At 37.9% G+C, this 21,477-nt stretch overlaps 1 non-coding gene across 1 annotated transcript; it reads right to left on the minus strand.

The window, feature by feature from the left end:
- Positions 1–6,348: 6,348 nt before the first annotated feature.
- Positions 6,349–6,467, minus strand: LOC120620620 (5S ribosomal RNA). The gene has a single exon (XR_005657943.1). It is a non-coding gene; the product is annotated as a 5S ribosomal RNA (ribosomal RNA).
- Between the last annotated feature and the right edge of the window lie 15,010 nt (positions 6,468–21,477).

The raw sequence follows: 21,477 nt of genomic DNA on the forward strand, positions 1-21,477 counted from the left end.
AATGGAGTCAAGCAATCTAATAGATGCAGAGTTCAAAACACTAATTATAAAAATGCTCCATGAATTTAGAGGAAGTGTAGATGAATTCAGTGAGAACTTTAACAAAGAGATAAAAAACATAAAAATGGAAATGGAATTTATAAAAGGGAACCAGTCAGAAATAAAGAACACATTACTTGAGATGAAGAGTATATTAGAGGGAATCAACAGAGTAGATAAAAAAGAGGATTGAACCACTGATATAGAGGATGGGGAAGCCAAGGACACTCAATCAGAATGCAAGAAAAAAGAAGCCAAGACTCAAATAATAATTTAAGGAGCCTATGAGACATAATCAAATGTAAAAATATTCCTGTCATAGGGGCACCTGAAGGAAAACAAGAAATTGAAGAGCTATTTGAAGAAGTAATGATGGAAAACTTACCTCACCTGGTGAAGGAAATAGACATATAACTTCAAGAAGCTCAGAGAGTCCTAAAAAACAGGAATCCAAAGAGGCCCACACCAAGACACATAATAATTAAAATGCCGAAGTTTAAATACAAAGACATTCTTAAAAGCAGCAATAGAAAAACAGCTAGTTACCTACAAGGGATCATCCATAAGATTGGCAGTTGATTTTTTAAAAGAAACTATGCAAGACAGAAGGACTCGGCACAAAATATTCCATGTGATAAAAAGCCAGGATCTACAATCAAGAATTCTTTATCCAGAAAAGCTATCATTTAGAGTCAAAGGACAGATAAAGAGCTTCCCAGACAAAAATAAGTTAAAGGAATTTATCATTACTAAGCCAGAATTGTAGAAGTGTTAGAAGGACTTCATTAAGAGGAAAAACATGTTTCAAAAACATGAATAAAGAATGGTAATAACTACATTCCTGTCAACAAGTACCTCAAATGAAAAAGAATTAAGTGCTCCATCCAAAAGATAGAGTGACTGAATGGATAAGAAAACATGACCACTCCTTATGCTGACTACAAGAGACTCACTTCAGATTAAAAGACATACGCAGACTAAAAGGAAGGGCATAGAAAAAGATATTGCCTCGATAGACCTAGAGAGTATCATGCTGAATGAAATAAGTCAAATAGAGAAAGACACGTACATGTGGAATCTAAAGAACAATATAAATAACAACAAAAAAACGGAAATAAACTCATAAATACAGATAATATTTTGAGTGCTACTAAATGCGAAGAGGGTTAGGGGGATGGTGAAAAGGGGCAATGGGATTACAAAGTACAAATGGAGAGTTACGAAATAGATATAGAGATATAAGTTATAGCATAAGGAAAATAGTCACCAATGTTGTAATAAATATGTAAGGGGGAAAGGGATACTAGATTTTATGAGTTACATAGATCTCTAATCAGTATGCTATACAACTGAAACTAATATATTATTGTATGCCAACTATAATTGAAAAAAAAACTCATTGAATTATACAATGTAAATGTGAGCAACTAGTTATCTATTATATTTCAACAAAGCTGGAAATAAAGATAAAGAATATATAAAATGGAATACTATTCAGCCATAAACACAATTTTGCCATTTGTAACAACATTGATGAACATTGAGGGTATTATGACAAATTTTCCTAAATGCATTCCATCACAAAACTCAAGAATATTTTTGGAAATATACTTTGGCATCCAATAAATCTGGAATTCAATTAAAAATTTAACAAGAATACCAAGCAGTGGGGAAACACAATGTATAATGAGAACAATCAATCTATTTCAAAATGAACAAGAACTGGCATGAACATTAGAATTAATGTTAAAGACATTTAAAGAGTTACAATAATTATATGTCATATATTGAAAAGTTAAGGAAAAGGCACACACCATACCTATGTCAAATTTATGATATGAAAATTATGATGTGTGTGATGAGAAAATACACTGGATGGAATGAATAGAAAAATAGGCACTCTTATAACTGTTAAAAGAGGAAAGAACAGGCCCAAAGTAAAGTCTCTTACCCTGGGGATGAAAATCAAGACTCAATTGCAGCCCTTTTCAGGAATATGACCTTAAACCAGTCTCTCTGGGTTGATCTGATCAACTCTATTGGGGAAATCTGCCCAATGAGACCCTGTAGCAATCCTCTCACCCAAATGGTGAGTTTGCTTGAAACAATCTTTTATTTTCTTTTGTTAATAACTTTTTTGACCTGCTTAGTGTCTGCCTATAAAAACTATCCATTTTGTACAACTAGTTGCATTACCACTCTACTTATTAAGTGGGGGTGTTGCCTAATTCATAAACTGTTGAAGAAATCCAATTAGTTCTTTAAAATTACTTGGTTAAATTTTTGTTTATTAACAGATTTGGTGGCAGTAGAAGAACCAAACGATTTTCCTGGTGGCTTTGGGGACAATGAGAAACACAAGCGTGGTGCATGAGAACCCTTTTAACTTGTCTTTCTTGCTGCCTCTGCAGGCTGTGAATAAGCTTCTCTTACCCACAGCTCTCATGGCATTGAGCTTCAGACCTAACTCATTTTCCAGATAACAGTCCCCCATTTGTTTGGAATTAGTCTGTATTCCCCATTCTTTGGGGTCTGCTTGTTCAGGACTGTGGATGAAAAAAGGCTTTGTAATAAATCTGACCAACAGTAACCTCACAGGTGGTCTAACCATAAATCCCTAACTGGGCAGGTTGTGTGGGCAGTTATGCCCCAAGGCTGTGACTTCCCTAGTGAAAGGTTCATCTTTGCCTTAAGAAGCCTTGTCCACTGTTCTAGTGCATCTAGGGTCACACACCTTTGAGATGGCACAATGACCCTTTTCTCCAGACACCTCCGAGGTATAACTGCCCTCAAGGGAGCATTTGAGATCCTGGTTCCTGGCATGTCATCAGTTTGGCTCCAATAAACTCAAAAAATCTTTTTTGAAATTGGAAGTTTCTTACAGCCCTTTCCCCAGTCTCTGGATTCCACACTGGGAATGTTTAGTAGTTACCGGCCGGAGTTGGCCACAGCTGCAGTTATTGGAGCCTCAGGAGATTTGACCCTATGAAATGACATTTACCCACAAATGGTACATGCTGTCTAGTCTTCTTAATTCTGAATCGACTCAACATGTCTGTGGAAGTAGACTAACTTTCTATGAGATCCTTCTGCTTTCACTACCTAATCTACATTTTAAATGTTACAACATTCTTAATCCTGCTATATTACTACCTCTAGTTGACACAAGTGAGCCCATGACTGTGAGGTAATAACGTTCCATTCTGTGACACCATGCCTTGATTTATGGGACAGCTCTTTAACCTTGATCTAATTAACATAGGGAGGAGGCAAGAGAACAAAATGTTAAATTAAGCTATATTCAGAGACTGAAGTATGCTGATTAGCCCTGCATCTAAGCCACAAGGACACCTGCAGAACAAAGGAAGATTTCTGCTGGGATTGTTAACAGCCCACTTCCCCACACCCTGAATGGAAAACAGGTAAAACAGAGTCTTTAAGTGGCTTCCTACACAAAATAAAATTGTTCATTCTCTATGGTTAAAACCATGGGGAACTATAAATCAAGGGAATTGCCAGCAGGCCTTTCACACTACATATTCTTACATTTTCACATTACTTACTCTTGCTCTTCCTCACTGTATGTCTATATTATCAAAAAAACGAATAAATAAAAGTCTTTAAACTGTAATTCAAAGAAACAAAGAATGATGTATAAACTGAATTCCCTGAACACTCAAGGTTCCTCTCAGTGTCTTTTTCTCTGTCCTGCTCATTGTCTCTATCTCTCTCTCTGCCTGGCCCCCTGTGTCTCTCTGACTCTCCCTCATTTTCTCCCTCTGAAAGGAAACTGCACTCTGTGGAGTGTTACTCCTTCTCTAATAAACTTTCCTTTTGACTCTAACTCTGGCATGCATTTGAATTCTTTCTTGTGCTCGGCAAGAACTGTCACTCAGTGCAGGGCTTGAGCTCCCCACCCTGCCCCATTCAGGGGACTTTGCCCTTTCCTAAATCATAATCTTGTTTATTGATGGATCATACTGTAGAACTAAAAAAGGGAACTTTCAAACTGATTATGCTATTATTACTTATTATCATCTACTCAATAGGGAAAACCTCCCACAAGCTAAATTAGTCCAACAAGCAAAGTTCCATGCACTTACCTGAGCATGCCTGTTATCAGAAGGGCAAACTGTTAATATTTACTGGTAGCCAGTATACCTCTAAGGTTGTCCATGAGCTTTGGATATTATGAAAACAAAAGTGTTTTCTTATGTCCTCTGGGACTCTAATCAACAGTGAGCAATGAATAAACAATCTTCTTACTGCTATTCTCTTACCTTCTAAAATTGACATCATCCAAATTGAGGCTCACACTAAAAGGTCTGAATCTGAGTATGAGGAAAATATTCAAGCTCACTTTCATGCAAAGGTAGCAGCAACACAATCTGTGAAGACTCTGGTGCATGTAGTTAAAGTCCAATCTACTTCTGTAGAAACTGACCCCTTATTGCCACACTTTTGGAATCTTAATGTCGTAACATGGCAACAGTCTGCCCCTGAATCAGAGAAATTAAGATGAATAAAGAATGGCTGTAAATTAAACAATCCGGGCTATGGGAAATCCAAGATAGTGTTTGTCTCTTTCCATTTCCTTGGCAAACCCTAGTTTTCATTCCACCATAGGGCATTCCAGATGACTCAAATGTTAAATAGACATCTGTGGGGAGGCTTCTATAAAATTGCAAAAGTAGTCTACCAGTAATATTTGACTTGCCAGGTCTCTAAATCTAGAAAAACTATTTTTGTCCTTATAAGCCTCAAACCCTTTGACTACCTGCAGCTTTACTATATTCACTGCCACTTAGTATGGGTTATCAATATGTTGTTGGTACTATATGTGTGTTTTCTGGATGTGTGTAAGCCTCCCCCTGCTACAAGGCTGATGTCTTCACAGTGGCAAAGAAGCTGTTCGAAAATATTTTTCTCACTTGGGGTATAGCTTCTGCATTCTCCAGTGATCAAAGTATCCACTTCATTGGGCAAATCATGCAAGTTTTAACAAAAACCTTGTAAACTTCTTAGAATTATCACTGTACCCGAATCAACAGACAAGGACAAGGAACTAATGGGACCCTCAAATTAAACTTTTTAACTTGTCAAAACTATTGGATGCCCCAGACTTAAGGTATTGCCTTTGGTCTCGCTGACCATCTGCTATACCCTCTTTGTAAACATAAACTCACTCCACATAAGATGTTCACTGAAGATGAGTGTCTACTGGTATACAATCTTTTGCTGATCCTTTTTTTGTCTCATGCTGGTATAATCAAGCCAACCATCAATTCATTAAAAAAAGAAAACTTTCCCAGATCTTAATTTAAGGGATTCTGTTGATCACAGTCTGGAGGCTGGCTACTGGGTATTCTGGAAGCATTGTCAGAGGAAAACAACTTCCTAGACCCATTGGAAGGGACCTTACCAAGTACTCCTAACCACTGACACTGCTCTGATACTAGAAGACATTGAGACTTGAGTGTACATCTCAGAGCTGAAAAAGACTCCATGTGACATCTGGTCTTGTACAAATGCTGGAGACCTCCACATCAAATTGACAAGGAATAGATGCAGCTGACCTCAAGATAAACTGCTTTTGCATGAGACAACAGATCAAGGCTTCACACTTTAAGCATGGATTTTTTTTTTCTTTTCTTTTCCTTTGCTCTCACCTGTACTAAAAACGTGACTGACCCCTAGCTTGAATGGGCAAACACAGCAATCCCTGTGAATACATCTACAGTACTTCTGTAATGAAAACAGTTTGTGCCCCAATAGGATTTGTCTTTGTCTGTGGTGGCTATCATTCTCTTTGGGCCTATGAATGCCTAGATGGCTGGCATACATGTGGCAATGCCTCTTAGGTTATCTGTGTCTCTAACTTTTCTTGAGCAAAATAACATATCTTATTGGTTGAGTCCCCTAGACTTATAACATCAAGGTAAAAAGGACCTACCAGGAGGCATCTATAACTCAGGAATTACTTCCTTTGGCAAGGCTCTATTTCCCTAATTAAGGGTAAATACAAATGAGAACATGATGAGAAACCTCTCCTTACCTCTGGGAGACACCAAGTTTTGCTACTGAAGCTTTAGCTGCCCAGCAAAAATCTGTAGACTATTTTCCTAGAATAACTCTTGACAATAGGATAGCCCTTGACTGTCTCTTAAGTGATCCAGGGGCATCTATCCCATGGCCAGTATCACCCGTTAGGCTTAGACTGATATTCCTGGGGAAGCTGGAACTTAGTCCCATAAGATCGCTGTGCAAGCCACTTGGATTTATTTTTTTATTTTATTTATTTATTTTTTATGTCTACAGCAACTGGCATTCCCAGGTGGTCTCCCATCCAGGTACTAACCAGGCCCAACCCTGCTTAGCTTCCGAGATCAGATGAGATCAGACACGTTCAGGGTGGCATGGCTGTAGACTCTACTTGGATTTAAAAAGATGGCTCCTTCAACAAGGTATTTCTTTGATTGATTTGGGTCTTGGGTACAATAGCTTTAACATGTACTTCAAACATTGGAAATTATCCTGCTTATAATTATCATAATAATATCCCTGCTGTGCTATATTCTCTCAAATGCTTTAAAATGCATGTTTGCAGCCACTGACCACTAATCAAATGGTCTCCCTAAGACAAAGACATTAAAAAAGGACTGGAGATAATTACCTGCTTAAAGATTGCAAACTGGAAGCCATGGGCTGTGAGAAGCACAGGGACTAAGCAGATCATGACCTGTGAACACCAAAGAGAGGTTCAGTAAAAGCCATGAGGACTCCCGAGTGGTATCTGAGAGTGGCACAAATGCTTTACACTTCGATCACATCTCTCAGGCTGCCAGTATAATCAAAAGGATGTAGTCGTTAAGGAAAAAAAAAAGGTCCAAGGTGGTCCCTTGCCCCAGGGCAGCAAACAAGGTTTAATCACAGTGTCAGCCCTATCAGAAATGTAATCTTAAACAAATTGCTGTGGAAAGTTTTGATGAACTCTGGTGAGATGATCTGCCTGATAAGACCCCTGCAGCAATCCCACCACCACCCAAAAACAAAACAAAACAAAACAAAAAAAACAAAAAAAAAACAAGGTGACCTTGCTTGAAGCAACTTTTTTTTCCCTCTTTTGCTAATAACTTGCTTGTTCTGCCCAGTTTTGTAATCACACACAAACTTCATTTCTTTAATATAGTTTCTTCCCTCTGATTCAAGCTGGTTTTGCCCAGATTGCATTGTGATTCACTTGATTCTTTTCTTGCCCTCATCCTCTGTCTGCCTGCTCCTTTAATCATTAAGCCTTAGGACATAAGATTAATCAGGTCTCAGGTCTATAATCATGAGGATGATAGGTTTCTGTTGGACCTTAGACTAAGGATAACTTTTTAGCTTTAGATGTGTTTCAGCCCCAAGCCCATCAAGGCAGAACAACAAAGCCCTTGTCCACAGAACCAGGCCATGGGACCAGACAGAATAGTGCCATGGCTGATTCCAGAACTGAACACAATGATCAATTACTTTATCCCCCTCCAGTCCTCCAAACAGCAACACCTGGGACCCCAACTCTCTTAGTTTCTATAAATACTGATTTTTCCTTATGTAGTCTGTACTCCTGAGACACCTGGGGAGCCAGGCCTTTGAACGATAGCCTGCCTATGTCTCCGGGACTTGCAATTCTCTAACAAATCTTACTTTCTTGGCTGCAAAAACCTGCATGTATCCCTTCTTTGGCTTACATGTGCTCAGGCAGATGGATCCCTTTTTTATCCCAATAACAGTTTCCGCCTATGAAAACATTCTATTTTGTACATTCTCTTGGAGCACCTCTCTATTTATTAGATCTGATGCTGTCTGATTCATAAATCATTGAATAAAGCCAATTAGATCTTTAAATTTACTTCGGTAAACATTTGATTATTAACACAAAATAGCGAACTTGAAGATAGGGCAATTCAAAATAAAGCAAAGATGAAAAAGTACATAGAAAATGATACAAGACAGAGCAAATTTCCCCAAATGACGGGGAGACCAAGCCCTGTACGGAGAGAAGCGGGTCCTTTGGCAGAGAGTGTAGAAAGAATTCAACACATATGCCAATGTTAGAGTCAAAAGAAAAGTTTATTGGAAAAGGGTAAATGTTGGGTGAGAGGACTGACAAAATGAATGTAGTCAGGCTCTCTCCCAGTATTGTAGCCGCCAGCCCCCGATAGATACACGGATCACCAGAAATCAGTGAGTTATAGGAAACACACTCTTTATTCAGCCAGCTGGGTCTGCCAGGGGTACGCAGACCCCAAATCAAGCAGCCTCGAAATGTAGAGGTACAGGATTTTTAAGCCCTAAACCCCCATTCTTCATCCTGTTTGAACACACGAGTCTGTTTTTCTTCTTTTTACTAACTGTCAACCCACAGGTCGGTTGTGCAAGCAGGGGTACAGAAGCAGAAAGCTTATTGCTAGAGCATTATTTTCTCATGGGCAGTAGTAGCCAAGCAGCAATTTTCCAGCCAGCACACTAGCAAGCCCTGTGGTTTCCCTGAAGCTTTAGCTACAGTGTCTCAAGTGACCTCAGATATAGCATCCTATGTAACCTTAGATACAGTGTCCTATACAACCTGTAGATTGTGACTGATTATAGTACCTGGCCTTAAGCCACTATTATGTACCTTGTTATAAGGAGATCCCCGCCTGTGCAGGCTGGGAGGAGCTGGAACTGTGCCTGTGCCTTGTTGTGTCCTGCTATGCCTGAATAAAGCTATGTCGCATCTGCCCACAGCTCCTTGCATATTTTTCCAGCTGACAGAACCATGCACCCAAAGTTTCGGTACCCCAAACCTGCAGAACAGTAACACTTCACAGGGTATGGTCTCCTCTCAGAGGCAGAGTGTGAGAGGGACAGTGAGAGGGAGAGTGAGAGAGAGAACAGAGTATAGGTACTGAGAGGGACCCTGAGTATTCAGGGAATTCAGTTTAGCTGTCATTCTTTAGTTACAATTTCCTTTGCTATGGGCATCCAGTGAGGAAGAGTAAGAGTATGTAGCATGAAAAGATAAGAATATGTAGTATGCAAGGCCTGCTGGCAGTTCCTAGCCTTTAATCCATAGGTTCCCCATGGTTTTAGCTATAGGGAATGAGTCTTGGTTCCTGTTTCCCCTTCACAGGTGTAGGGAATGGGCTGTTGGCAATTCCAGCAGAAATCTTCCTTTGTTCTGAAGGTATCCTCCTGGCCTAGTTGCAGGGCTGATCAGCATATTGCAATCTCTGATTGTGGCTTGATTAACCTTTTAATTCTCTTTCCTCCTCCCTACATTAAAAATGCAAAGGCCCAGTGAGCTGTGTGTCATAATCGGAAAGCTCATATGCATTTGGATGAAGTTACTGAAGTAGAGTTTAGTAGGCAAAAACTATGTTTAGATATATGGCTGAATTTTGTTTGCAATTTGGCACAAACTATAAAGATACAGATCCAAAACGTTCAATAAAATTTAAACACAACAAAGATAAAAATAACTTCACTAAGGAAAATAGTAATCAAATTGCTCAAAACAAGTGATTAATTTATTATTAGTTATTTATTTTTTATTAAAATTATTGGGATGACATTGGTTAATAAAACCAAATAGGTCTCAAGTGTACAACTCAATAATGCATCATATGTATATTGTATTGTGTGATTAATTTTTTAAAGCAGAAGAAAAAATGGATTTATTCAAAACAATGTAAGCAAGAATATAGTGTAAGAACATCTTTAAAGTACTAAGGTATAACAAATTAAATGATTAGAATTCTGTATCCAGTGAACATACCTTTGGATAATGAAGGTGAAATGAAGATGTGAACAGATGTACAAAAGCTGAAACAATTAATGTTACAAACCATGTGACCTCACTCTAAAAAATGTAAATGATTGTGTTCAAGCTGAGGAAAGGTGATAACAGATGTTCTTGATGTCCATTGCAGGTAAGAATTCAAGGACACAGTGTGGAAGCCAAGCAGGCAGTAGATTAATTAGAAAGGGTAGAACGTTCTCCATGTGGCAAGAGCGAGCAGGCCCCCAAGAGCAGCTGCTCTAAGGAGAGGTGGGGTTTGGTGATTTATTATGTGTAGGTGAAAGGGTGGAATATTCAGCGCTTAGGTGGCATATAGGTGTCCCTAAGTGGGTCCTTGTTGACTACTCCCTTACTGTGAAAGTGGCATTTTTGTCCTTATTCGGCTCTCTCTGGATGCCATGGTGACACAGTAGGTGGAGATTCCCTTAGTCTGTTGCGCTAATAGTATAGTAATCAGCCAAAGGTCACCTGTGAGCATCCTGATCTCCCACCAGCCACCTGGATCTAGGTCAGGTTGGTTTGGTGCTGGCATTTTGCTAACGGCTAATCAAACCTCCTCCTTCCCTTCCCACCACGGCCTTAATCTTCCAGCCTACTGTAACAGCTGGAAATGTTTGCTTCATGAATAAAATTTGTTTTTTCAGCTTTTTAAACTTTTCAAAAAAATAATTTACAACCATAACTAATATGTATTCTCAGATTTATTAAATCTATGTAGGTGAGAACAATAGCAAAAATAGTGGGGAAAAATGGAAAGAATTTAATAATTATTTTTATATTATAGATAAAAAAGCATCATTATCCTTGAATTTTGACTGTAATGAGTTAAAGAAATATGCTATAAACAACCACTAAAGCATTTTTACATATTATTTTTACATGTTATTTTTATTAACATTTCATAGTGAAATGTTAATAAAATAATATGTAAAAATAATCGATCCAAAAATAAAGCAAAATTAAGGGAAAAAAAGAAAGAAAAAAGTCGGACAAATCAAAAGCAAACTGCAAAATAGTAGACATAAACCTAATCATATGATAAATATAAGAATTGCTGATGGTGTGCAGAAACTAGCACTCTCAAACACTGTGGGGAGGGATGTAAACTGGGACAAGCACTTTGAAACAGTCTGACAGTTTCTCAAAGGAAAAATATATGCCTACAATGATTTAGGCATTCTGTTTATATATATATATATATAATATTAATATATATATCTCTCTCTCCTACCACTGCCTCACCATATACTCTTCTGTGTGTGTGATATTGTGTGTGTGTGTGTGTGTGGTATTGTGTTATTTCCTCTTCCTTTTACACACACGCATATATCCTCACTAACCAACATACATAATATTGTGTGAAGTAGCTAATGTGCTGCTGTAGTAATAATAATAATATCATCAATATATATATATATTCATATAATAATATTATTGTGTATACCTCATATATATATATATATATATCTTCTATATATATCTCTACCTATACTCTTACAAAGACATATGTATATGTTTTCCCCAAGAGGAAAGAAAAGAAAGTATCTTTTTTTTTTTAATTAAAGGTGTGTCCCACTTTCTGATGTTCATTTTTGGCTTCACCGTCACCGATCTAAACTAGATATGATAATGAATATTAATTTTTTTTGAGATTTGAATATAAGGTGTTACTCAGCTCTATGACAAAAAGGAATGAACTACTTTTTCTCCTCACTGCCTCCTACTGACATTGCTTCTGGGGGATGCCCCTTCCTGATACAAATAAAGGAAGAAGAAGAGTAATAATATAAAACAGAACTATATATATATTCTTGGAAGGAAGAAAATGTCAACCTCACTCTTTCTTTTGCACTGGATGAGATACCATTATCCTGTGTAATTAAGAGTTCCAGGAATCAACCAAGCAGCAACGACAAAGAATGGAAGTAGTGACTAAGAATTAGTTTTATAATAACAAGGTTATTTAAGGATACAAAGAGGTTAACACCTGGAGCATGGAATTGTTTGCTCTATACCAAATAAAAATGAAAGAAAAGTTGGGTTGGAATATAAAGAGAAACTGATTGCTAATTTTGATTGCATCTCAAAATAGGATATATACAGTTTGAAATTCGCACCTTGCTGTAATCTATGAATGCTACCTACTACAAAGATCTATGGGGAAAGAAGAGTAAAAGGAGCCTGATGGACAAGACTAAAAAAAAAAAAAAAAAAAAAAGAATTAAATAAATGGAGAGATATTCCATGTTCATGAATAGAAAGATGCAATATTGTTAAGCCGTCACTTCTTCCAAACTTGATCTAGATTCAGCAAATCAATAAAAGTCCCAGCAAACTGTTTTATGGATATTTACAAATTCAAAAATTTCTAGGGAGGGGCAAAAGACTCAATATAACCAACATGACATTGAAAAACAGAGAATTGGAGAACATTACCCGACTTTAAGTCTTACTATAAAACTGCAATAATTAAAACTTAAAACTGTGTTTTTGGTAAAAGAATAGACAAATATACCAATGGAACAGAGAAAAATGCCCATAAATAGACCTCACATATATAATTAACTGATCATTAATAAAGGAGAAAGGGCAATACAATAGAGCAAACAGATTCTCTCAAACAAATGATGCTGGAACAACTGAACTCTACATAAAAAAATAAATCTAGATTAAGACTTTATACACTTCACAAGAATAAACTAAAAAATATTGTAGAATAAAATCTCAAATTATAAATACTTCTAGAATATAACAGGAGAAAAAATCTTGGTGACCTTGAATATGGCAATCTCATTTTATATACAACATCAAAGGCAAAGTCCATGAAAAAAATCGATAAAATTGATTTCATTAAAATTATAACTTCTACTCTTCAAAAGTCAAGATCAAGATAATTAGAATACACCACAGAGTGAAATTATTTGCAAAAGATACACCTAACAAAGGCCCGTTATCCAAAATATACAAATAACTCTAAAATGCAACAATAGGAAAATAATTCGGCCTTCCAGACACAAGGGCAGAATAGGTAGATGCAGTGTTTGCCTCCTCAGATGACAACTTCAAAATTATAACTAAACTACAGAACAACCATCATCAAAAATTGCCTGGTCTAGCTGAACAAAAGTCCTACAACTAAGGACCCACGTGGAGACTGGTAGGAGGGGTGGAGATGTATACGGGGGTCTGGTCCCACATGGTGTGTAGTGGTTAAAAATCAGGAGGGGCATCTTGGCTATGGAGGTCCCCCTGAAGGTGCAAGGGATCCCAACCCCGCATGAGATTCCCCAGACCAGGGTTACATTGCAGTGAAGAGAAGTCCCAACAAAATCCGGATATGAAATCCAACAGAGATTGTGGCTGAGTGAGATGGAGGACTGTGGAAGTACAACATTCATCTTAAAGGGCCAGTGCATGGACTGACCTGCAGATGAACTCACTTTGAGCTCCAGCACTCGGGCAGAGGCTCAAAAGGTGCCAGGGACATGTAGGGAGGAGCTGAGTTGTCTGGGTTCAGGGCCAAGGGCTGGAAGGGACAGCTTTATCCCAGAAATGCTAGTGGAGGCCATTGTTCCTTTGAGCTTTCCCCGCAACCCAGTTCATTGAGCCTTCCCCCCAACCCAGTATGCAGACATAGGTGGCCACCATATCTGAGTCTTCTTCAACCTGGCTGACACTGGTCACTCTGCCTCAGTCATTCCCTCAGATCCCAACCCAACCAAATTGTAGGCCCACCCAAGCCACTTTCGATGAATTTTCCATACAAATGGCCTGTCTTGGCTCATGATGAGAACTTTCTTAAAATCCTCAAAGGTTCAAAAAACCAAAGAAATGGCATTTGGCCTCAGTGTGCCTCGTATCTGTTGCTGAGCAGCCCCAAGCTCGGCACTAGTGGCAGCCATCCTCGGTTCATGGCTTAATTTCTTGGGGCACTTCCAAGCCCAGTGCAGGTGGCAGCCATCTGTAGATTGCTTGGTATCTCATGCTAGTTGGCCCTGGGCAGGGTACAGTCTGTGGCTGAACTTGGCCTAGAGGCTGGCTTCTGTATGAGCCGGAGAGCCACACAGGGTTGCATTCAAGGATGACACACCCAAAGAGCAGACTGGGCAGGCATAAGAGCCCTGCTGAAACAGATCCTTCTCCATAGAGTCAGCCCCTACACAACAGTTCCCTCAACTGTTGTCACAGCCAGTCCTTACAACCAATCAATCTGAGGGTCAGTCCCTCCAATTGACATGCAAATAGCTACCAAGGCTCAACTACAATAGGAGGGCACACATAACCCATGCAAGAGACACATCTAGAGCACCCTGCTCAGGTGACAAGGGAGATTGCACCAGTGGATCCCACAGGACACCTACTATGTAAGGCCATTCTACTAAGACTGGGAGAGCTAGCAGCTCTATCTAATACATAGAAACAAACAGAGGGAGGCAGCCAAAATGGGGCGGGGGGACAAAGAAACATATCCCAAATCAAAGAACAGAACAAAGCTCTAGAAAATGAACTAAACAAAATGGAGACAAGTAATCAACCAGATGCAGAGTTCAAAACACTGGTTATAAAGATGCTCAATGAATTTAGAAGAGTAGATGAACTTGGTGAGACTATAAGCAAAGAGATAAAAATGGAGATAGTAAACAAAAGCAGAGATAGAAAGCATAACAAAGAGCCAGTCAGAAATGAAGAATACAATCACTGAAATAAAGAATATATTAGGACTCAACAGTAGATTAGACAAAGCAGAGGACTGAATCAGAAAATTAGAAGACAAGGTTGCAGAAAACACCCAATCAAAACAGCAACAAGAAAAAAGAATCCAAAGTAATCAAGATAATTTAAGGAGCCTCTGGGACAACATCAGACATAACAACATTCACATCATAGGCATAGCAGAAGAAGAAGAGAGAGCGCAAGGAATTGAAAACCTATTTGAAGAAATAATGACAGAAAACTTTCCTAAGCTGTGACGGAAATACACATACAAGTCAAGAAGTGCAGAGACCCCAAACAAGATGAACGGACCCAGGGATTTACGCCAGGACGGTTTTCTTTTGGCTGGCGGCGGAATGGCGGCAACGACAATGAATGACAACAATATAACAACAACAATATAATGACAACAAGCTTTCAAATATATATAATGACTTTTATTATATATAATATTTTAAACAACAATTTTCAACAATAACGACAACAACAATTTCTGACAACCCGGCAATCCAACAACAACGACAATTACAACAACGAGCAACGACAATCCAACAACAACAACAACTTATAACCGAGCAAAGCAAAGCAACATGCCATATATGCTTAATATATAAATATATCTTCCTCTTTTTCCTTTCTTCCTTTCTTCTTTTCTCTCTTTCTTTCTTTCTACTCTCAAGTCTCTCTTCTTTCATTTGCATTATTTCCAGTTTTCTGTCTTCAATATCACCAGTTCTTTTCATCTTCAGATATTTTGATGCACAAATCTCTCAGATGTGTCTCTGTGTTAAACTGGGTGTTCTCCATTGTGTTGTAGCTCTTCAGTTTGTTGTAATTGCAAGATGAGAGGTCAGGGGGACTACTCATGCAGCTATGCTTCTGATGTCATTGTTGTCATATTTACTTGATATTGCTTGGAGTTTTGCATTGCTGTTTTTTTGCATTAGAAGTAGCAGTCATCTCCTGCAATATTCACTAGCTGTCTTCAGATTGGAGAGTCATTTTGTTGGCCCTACTTATGTTCTGGGGCTTTCTCCAATATTGTATGAATACACTGAGGCACCATACTTTTTCCTTCCACTTATGACAGGAGTCTTAAGTTTGTATGTCTTTTCTCTATCTTATAATTTACCAGGATGGCTACTGGATACTCATTTGTTTTGTTCTGTTTTTCAGAAAGTGGTACTACAGCTAATGTTTATGGTTCCTCCCTTGGCCTGTTTTCTGCATGCACTCACTATCTACTGGGGCTCACTCTTACTGTCACTCTTAGGAGTGTGCACAAGTTGCTGGCTGCAGAGTAGAAGATATAGGGGCTTTGAGTGTGCCTGTGCATGAGGTGGGGGATCCTTGTGTGAAGTTTTCCCAGGAGCTCATGGGTGGGCTCTCTGCAGAAACCTGAACACAATCACCAGGAACCGTGTCCTTCCAAAATCCTTTGTTTCTCTGCCTTTTTCCTGACCTCCTCCCTCCCCTTATCATCAAGATCTCACCTCAGTATTCTGGATGCTGAGGGAGAGAATCTTGTTTTCCCAGTGGTGTCCCACACCATGGGAAAGCCATGCACTCACCCACCACTCCTCTTCTCCCTCACATTAGTGTTCACCATCAGCTTGTTCACCACTGTGCTGTGCCACGCACAGGAAGAAGTGATACTGGCAAAGTTTCTCTTAGCTTTTCTAATTCATCCAAACTCAGATCTTTTTGCTCCAATAGATGCTGGAATCTCTCCTCAGAAAACTTGGATTTCTACAACAGCTCTATCATCTGAGTGTAATCCCTGCTAGCAGCTGAGAGAGCAGGAACCTGGTTCACAGGCTCTTGCCATTCCCCAGTCTGTGCCCATTCTCTGGCACACAGGCAGGGAGAATACTGGGCCCAATTGCATGGCACTAGATCTCACTTCTTCCAAAGAGACATTTTGGCTTGTGAATGGATGTCAAATTTTAGTTGTTAAAAAGAGGGACGGGAGGTAAAAAGGAGGAACATCTTATAGGGCAATGATCCATGATGCTGACCTCATTGCAAATCAGCACTTAAATGAATAAATTCTGTTTTTGTTTGTCACCAATAATTATAATAATATATTTGAATATAATTATCCTGTTATAAAATAAATAAGAATATATGTAGAATATCATGACCTCAGTTTTTCAGACCAAGACAGTCTTGGATTCTGTCTGTTGTCCATGTAAATTATTAATACTGCTTCCTTTTACTTTCAATAGTGTTCATCTTAGATTATAAATTATATAGTTACCTTACATACAAGCCAATAAGTGTTTTATTTGGTAATTATTTTTTAACTAATTTGTTTCTGCCTTTCTTTTTGTCAGTGCTTTGTAAAGACTGTGTTAGTTCATTAATTTCCTGAACTAGGATAGTGTGTGTTTGTGTGTGCTTATGTGTGTGCACATGCATGAGCATGTGTGAGTGTGTTTGTGTGTGCACATGTGTGTGCAGATGCATGAGCTTGTGTGAGTGTGTTTTTTGGAGAACTATTAAAAGGTCTCAGGATTAATCTTATGAAAATTTACTCCAGGTATTATTCTAATCCCTTGGACATCATTTTTAATTAGTACATATATTGAACCTAAATAGAACCAACTTTCTTTACTCTTCTTAAACCTCACTCATTATCAGTGTTTCTCCCAGGAAAGAAATTACTCCTTCAAAGTTATAGAGCCCCAGTAATAAATCCCCAGAGCTTCCTTAGAAATGGAAAACATGAACAACAAATCAATTTGTTGTTTTTCAATGTTTTCAGTTGTTTAGTTGCATGTATATGTTACGTGGAATTAAATTCATTTCTAGGAAAAGACCAAATGACAACATCCAAAAAAAATACCAGACAAATAGTACATCGAAATGAGAAAGAAACTCACCCTAAGTACATAAAGACAGGACATTTTAGTATTGTCAGATTAATAAAAATTGAAAGAGATGCTGCAGCTGGTTCAAAAAATATTTATATGACACATTGGTTTAAAGAAACAGAACAAAGTGCATTAAAAATTCTGTGTCTTGGGTGCAGGGATGAGACTTGATTTACTAAATTTTATTACAATTTTATACATATAAAACTTTCCTTGTAACCCTCTCAATTGTTCTACAATAAATATATTTTTTTCTATTTTTAAAATTACTTATGCAGAAAATGAGGTTTAAGTGATTCTTCATTGTGGTATTGGATGCTGTCATCATGGAACTTTTATTTTTCAAAAATTTCTACACTCTCAATATTAATAGAAAATAAAATGCATAATATTTTGAGTGACTAAAAGTAGATGTTATATTAAACAATGCAATATTTTATTAGAAAATAGTAGGACAAGGGAAATCATAAATTAAATATAATCAAATCAGGTAGGACATAATACAATTAAATTCAACAAATAAAGACTACACAGGAACTTGGCATTAAGGGGAGAGAAATACAAATGCTAAAATCCTGTTCTATTTATTGAGAGCAAAGAGAAAAAGTAGACATACGCTTTTAGGACAGTGTGGAGTTCACTCAAGACATATTGAACTATTTTCAATGATTTTTTTTTTTCACTTTTCACCTTCATCTAAAAGGATCCTTTCTGACATGTAGAATTGATGAATTTACTTCATTCTTCTGATTCAGTCTAAATAATCTTTAAAAAGAGGGTTTTCCTGCTGGCCTTATAGTTCGCTGGGGTTTTTTCCCCATGCACTACATGTAGAAATCAGCATGTACTTTCTTCTGTATTAGATTATGAGGTTCCTGGGGAGAATGAATGTTCCATGCATGGTCCAAATAAATTATTTCATGGTTTTCAAAAACGTGGGAATTTAGCAAAATAAAATGTGTAATAAAAAGCTGAAGTTTAAGATTTGTATCAAGTAAAGTAGAATTTACAATAATGTAAGAATGTTTAGTTTTTAAGAAAAGACTTGATAGAGAAGGTGATAATTGACTTGAAGTTTGCAACGTTTATGTAAAATACATATGCGATAAAGTAGGTATGAGTAAACACACAGGCCATAAGAATGTAGTGACATTTTGAAAATACTGGTGTTTGACAAAAATACCAAGGCTTATCAGCTTACAGATAGAGACCTGGATTATGTTTTATAATATCTGGGAAACATCCAGAAAATAACAATTTATAAAGACTTTTTACCTGAAGTATTATTATTTGTTGAATTTAATTATATTTACTACATTAATGGAAAGATTTTACACTATTAGTGAAATGGGAATTTTGAAGTAGACATTGATTTAATAAATAGTAGTGAAAGATACTCACTTTATAAAGAAAAAATAAGTGTGTAACTGTTATAGAAGACAATGATATATGGAGGCTATGTAAAATTAAGGAGTCAGAAAATTTGCCTTAAAATTTCAATTTTACTTTTCTCATTAAGTGAAATTTAGATGTTGTTGGAATTAAATTTCTGATATGTAGAAATATTTAATGAAAGAGTATAATCTACTAACAGTCTTGTAAAGCAGGGTCATAGTAGGGTGTGTCAGAGAATGACTTGATATATATTTACTAATTCTGACACAGACTTACATGTATTTGTAGCTAATAAGTTATTTATGTCACTAGCCTTAGAGAGTATAGTGAGGGGTATAAATTCCCAGCCTCTCAGGACAGCATCCTTTGCCTTTGGGACACTACCACTCTCTCTAAGACTCTCTTCCAGGCTCCTTTCACCTCCTTGTTCCTCAGGCTGTAGATTAGTGGGTTCAAAGCAGGATTGATAACTGCATAGAACAAGGAGATCAACTTATCACTCTCAGCTGAATACAGAGATTTTGGCCTCATGTACATAAACATACCTGTCCCATAATAAATGGTCACCATAGTCAGGTGGGAGCTGCAGGTAGAGAAAGCCTTTTTTCTACCCTCTACTGAATGCATCCTTATCACAGCAACCAGTATGCGTAGGTAGGACAGAGTAATGAGCAGGAACGGGAGCAAGAGAATACCAGAGGCTCCTGTCACCATCAGGGTCTCCTGCAGAGATGTATCAGTGCAGCTCATATGAAGAAGAACAGGTACTTCACAAAAAATATGGTCAATAATATAAGGGCCACAGAGGGGGACTGTGGTAAAGTAGAGAGGCACCACCGAGGCAAAGAAGCTGATAGTCCAGGCCCCCACCGCCAGCTGCACACATGCAGACCAGTTCATAATGAGCAGGTATCGCAGAGGGTAGCAAATGGCCACGAAACGGTCCAGAGCCATGATTGCCAAAAGAGTGCACTCTGCTGCCCCCATTAACAGGGAGATGTAGGTCTGGGCAAGGCACAATTCATAAGAGATGACTTTCTTCGTAGCAAGGAGGTTGCAGAGCATCTTGGGGACCACAGTTGTGGTATAAAATACGTTGAGAAAAGCCAAGTGGCAGAGGAAAAAATACATGGGTGTTTGGAGACAGGAATCAATTACTACCAAAATGATAATTACTATGTTTCCAAAGAGATTCACCAGGTAGATCAGAGAAAAGAGAAAGAACAGGGGCATCTCAGCCTGGGGGTGATTGGAAAATCCAACAAGGACAAACTTGATGATTGTGCTTGAATTTTCCTGAGTCATTTTGAGTGAAGCATTAATTTGATGAGGTGAAAATGAGAAGAAATGTTCCTTGAGGACATAAGATCATGGTGAACTATCAAGACAGTCATCAGGTTGGTCCTTGTTGATTATCACAAACTCATACTACTCAGATCAACATCAAGGGTCACAGCAAAATAATAACAACAATCACTGATGACTCCTGTGTTATATCATTCTCAACACTTGCAGGCACTCATTTACAAACACGGGAAGTAACATTTCTAGAAATGATAATGTCTTACATTTTTCAAGCTAGCCTTGTTTCTAAGAGCTCCTTTCTCAGGAACAACAAATTAATAATAATAGTAATACTAATAGTAATAATTAATAAGTAGTAGTAGTAGTCTTACCCTAAGGAAAGAGAAAAGTCAAAAGACTTGTCCAAATGTGGGAAGGAAATTATCCTTTGGAGACAGTATTTTTTCTTGATTGCTAATAAAAGGTATTTCCAAGAGATAACCAGAACTTGGTTCTTCAAAGAGAAGAGAAAAAAATAAATAAATCAAAAATCTCTTTGTTAATTATTCAAAATTGCCCATACTTTATTATTCAGAAATCTTGACCTGATGTCTTTGCCAGACTCTGCAGAAGCCACATTGCTGAAAGGAATCTGCTGTGGCCCTCCCTGGGCTAGTAGGCCTGATCCCTCCCTTCTGCCTCACCTGCTAACCACCTCTGCTGACTGTTTCTTCCTGCGCAGCACAGTAGGAGATTAACAAAAGGTGGTGCAGATATAAGTCTTCGTGTGCTATATAGAGCTAAGAGCAGGTAACAAATCATTGTATTTGAAGATGTTTACAGCGATCAGGTCCCAACCCTTAGGGGCCCTTGTTAGCTCTACACAAACATGCTGGGTAAAGGGGTGGAGGGGAACGAAGGGAAAAAAGATAACTAGGTGCTGTTCAAATGAGAAGAAGCTAATTTTATAATCCCAGTGAATGTGTATATGTGACTTTAGAATTTCATTCCTTTGTTTATACCATATTTAGCTCAAGGGTATGAAAGGAAGCTAATATCTTACAGGCCTTTTTTTTTTTTTAAAGGAACTTAACTGTTTGCCTACAATTTTACTCTGTAAATATGAAATCTGTACCCTGACTGTATTTTCAATAATGACATATGCTTGTGTTTTCAAGAAGCTTGACACACATTCCTGGACAAAGTTTAAGAAATTGAGCTTAAAAAAAACCCCAAAAAACAAACAGTTGATATTTGGTATTCATAGTTGGGAATTACATAAATCTTCTGGAAGGTAAAATATCTGAGTGAAAAGATACTAGATCAAGAAAATAAATGCCTCATTGA

Source organism: Pteropus medius, unplaced genomic scaffold (assembly GCF_902729225.1).
Source record: "Pteropus medius unplaced genomic scaffold, Ma_sr-lr_union100, whole genome shotgun sequence".
Classification (NCBI taxonomy): Eukaryota; Metazoa; Chordata; class Mammalia; order Chiroptera; family Pteropodidae; genus Pteropus; species Pteropus medius.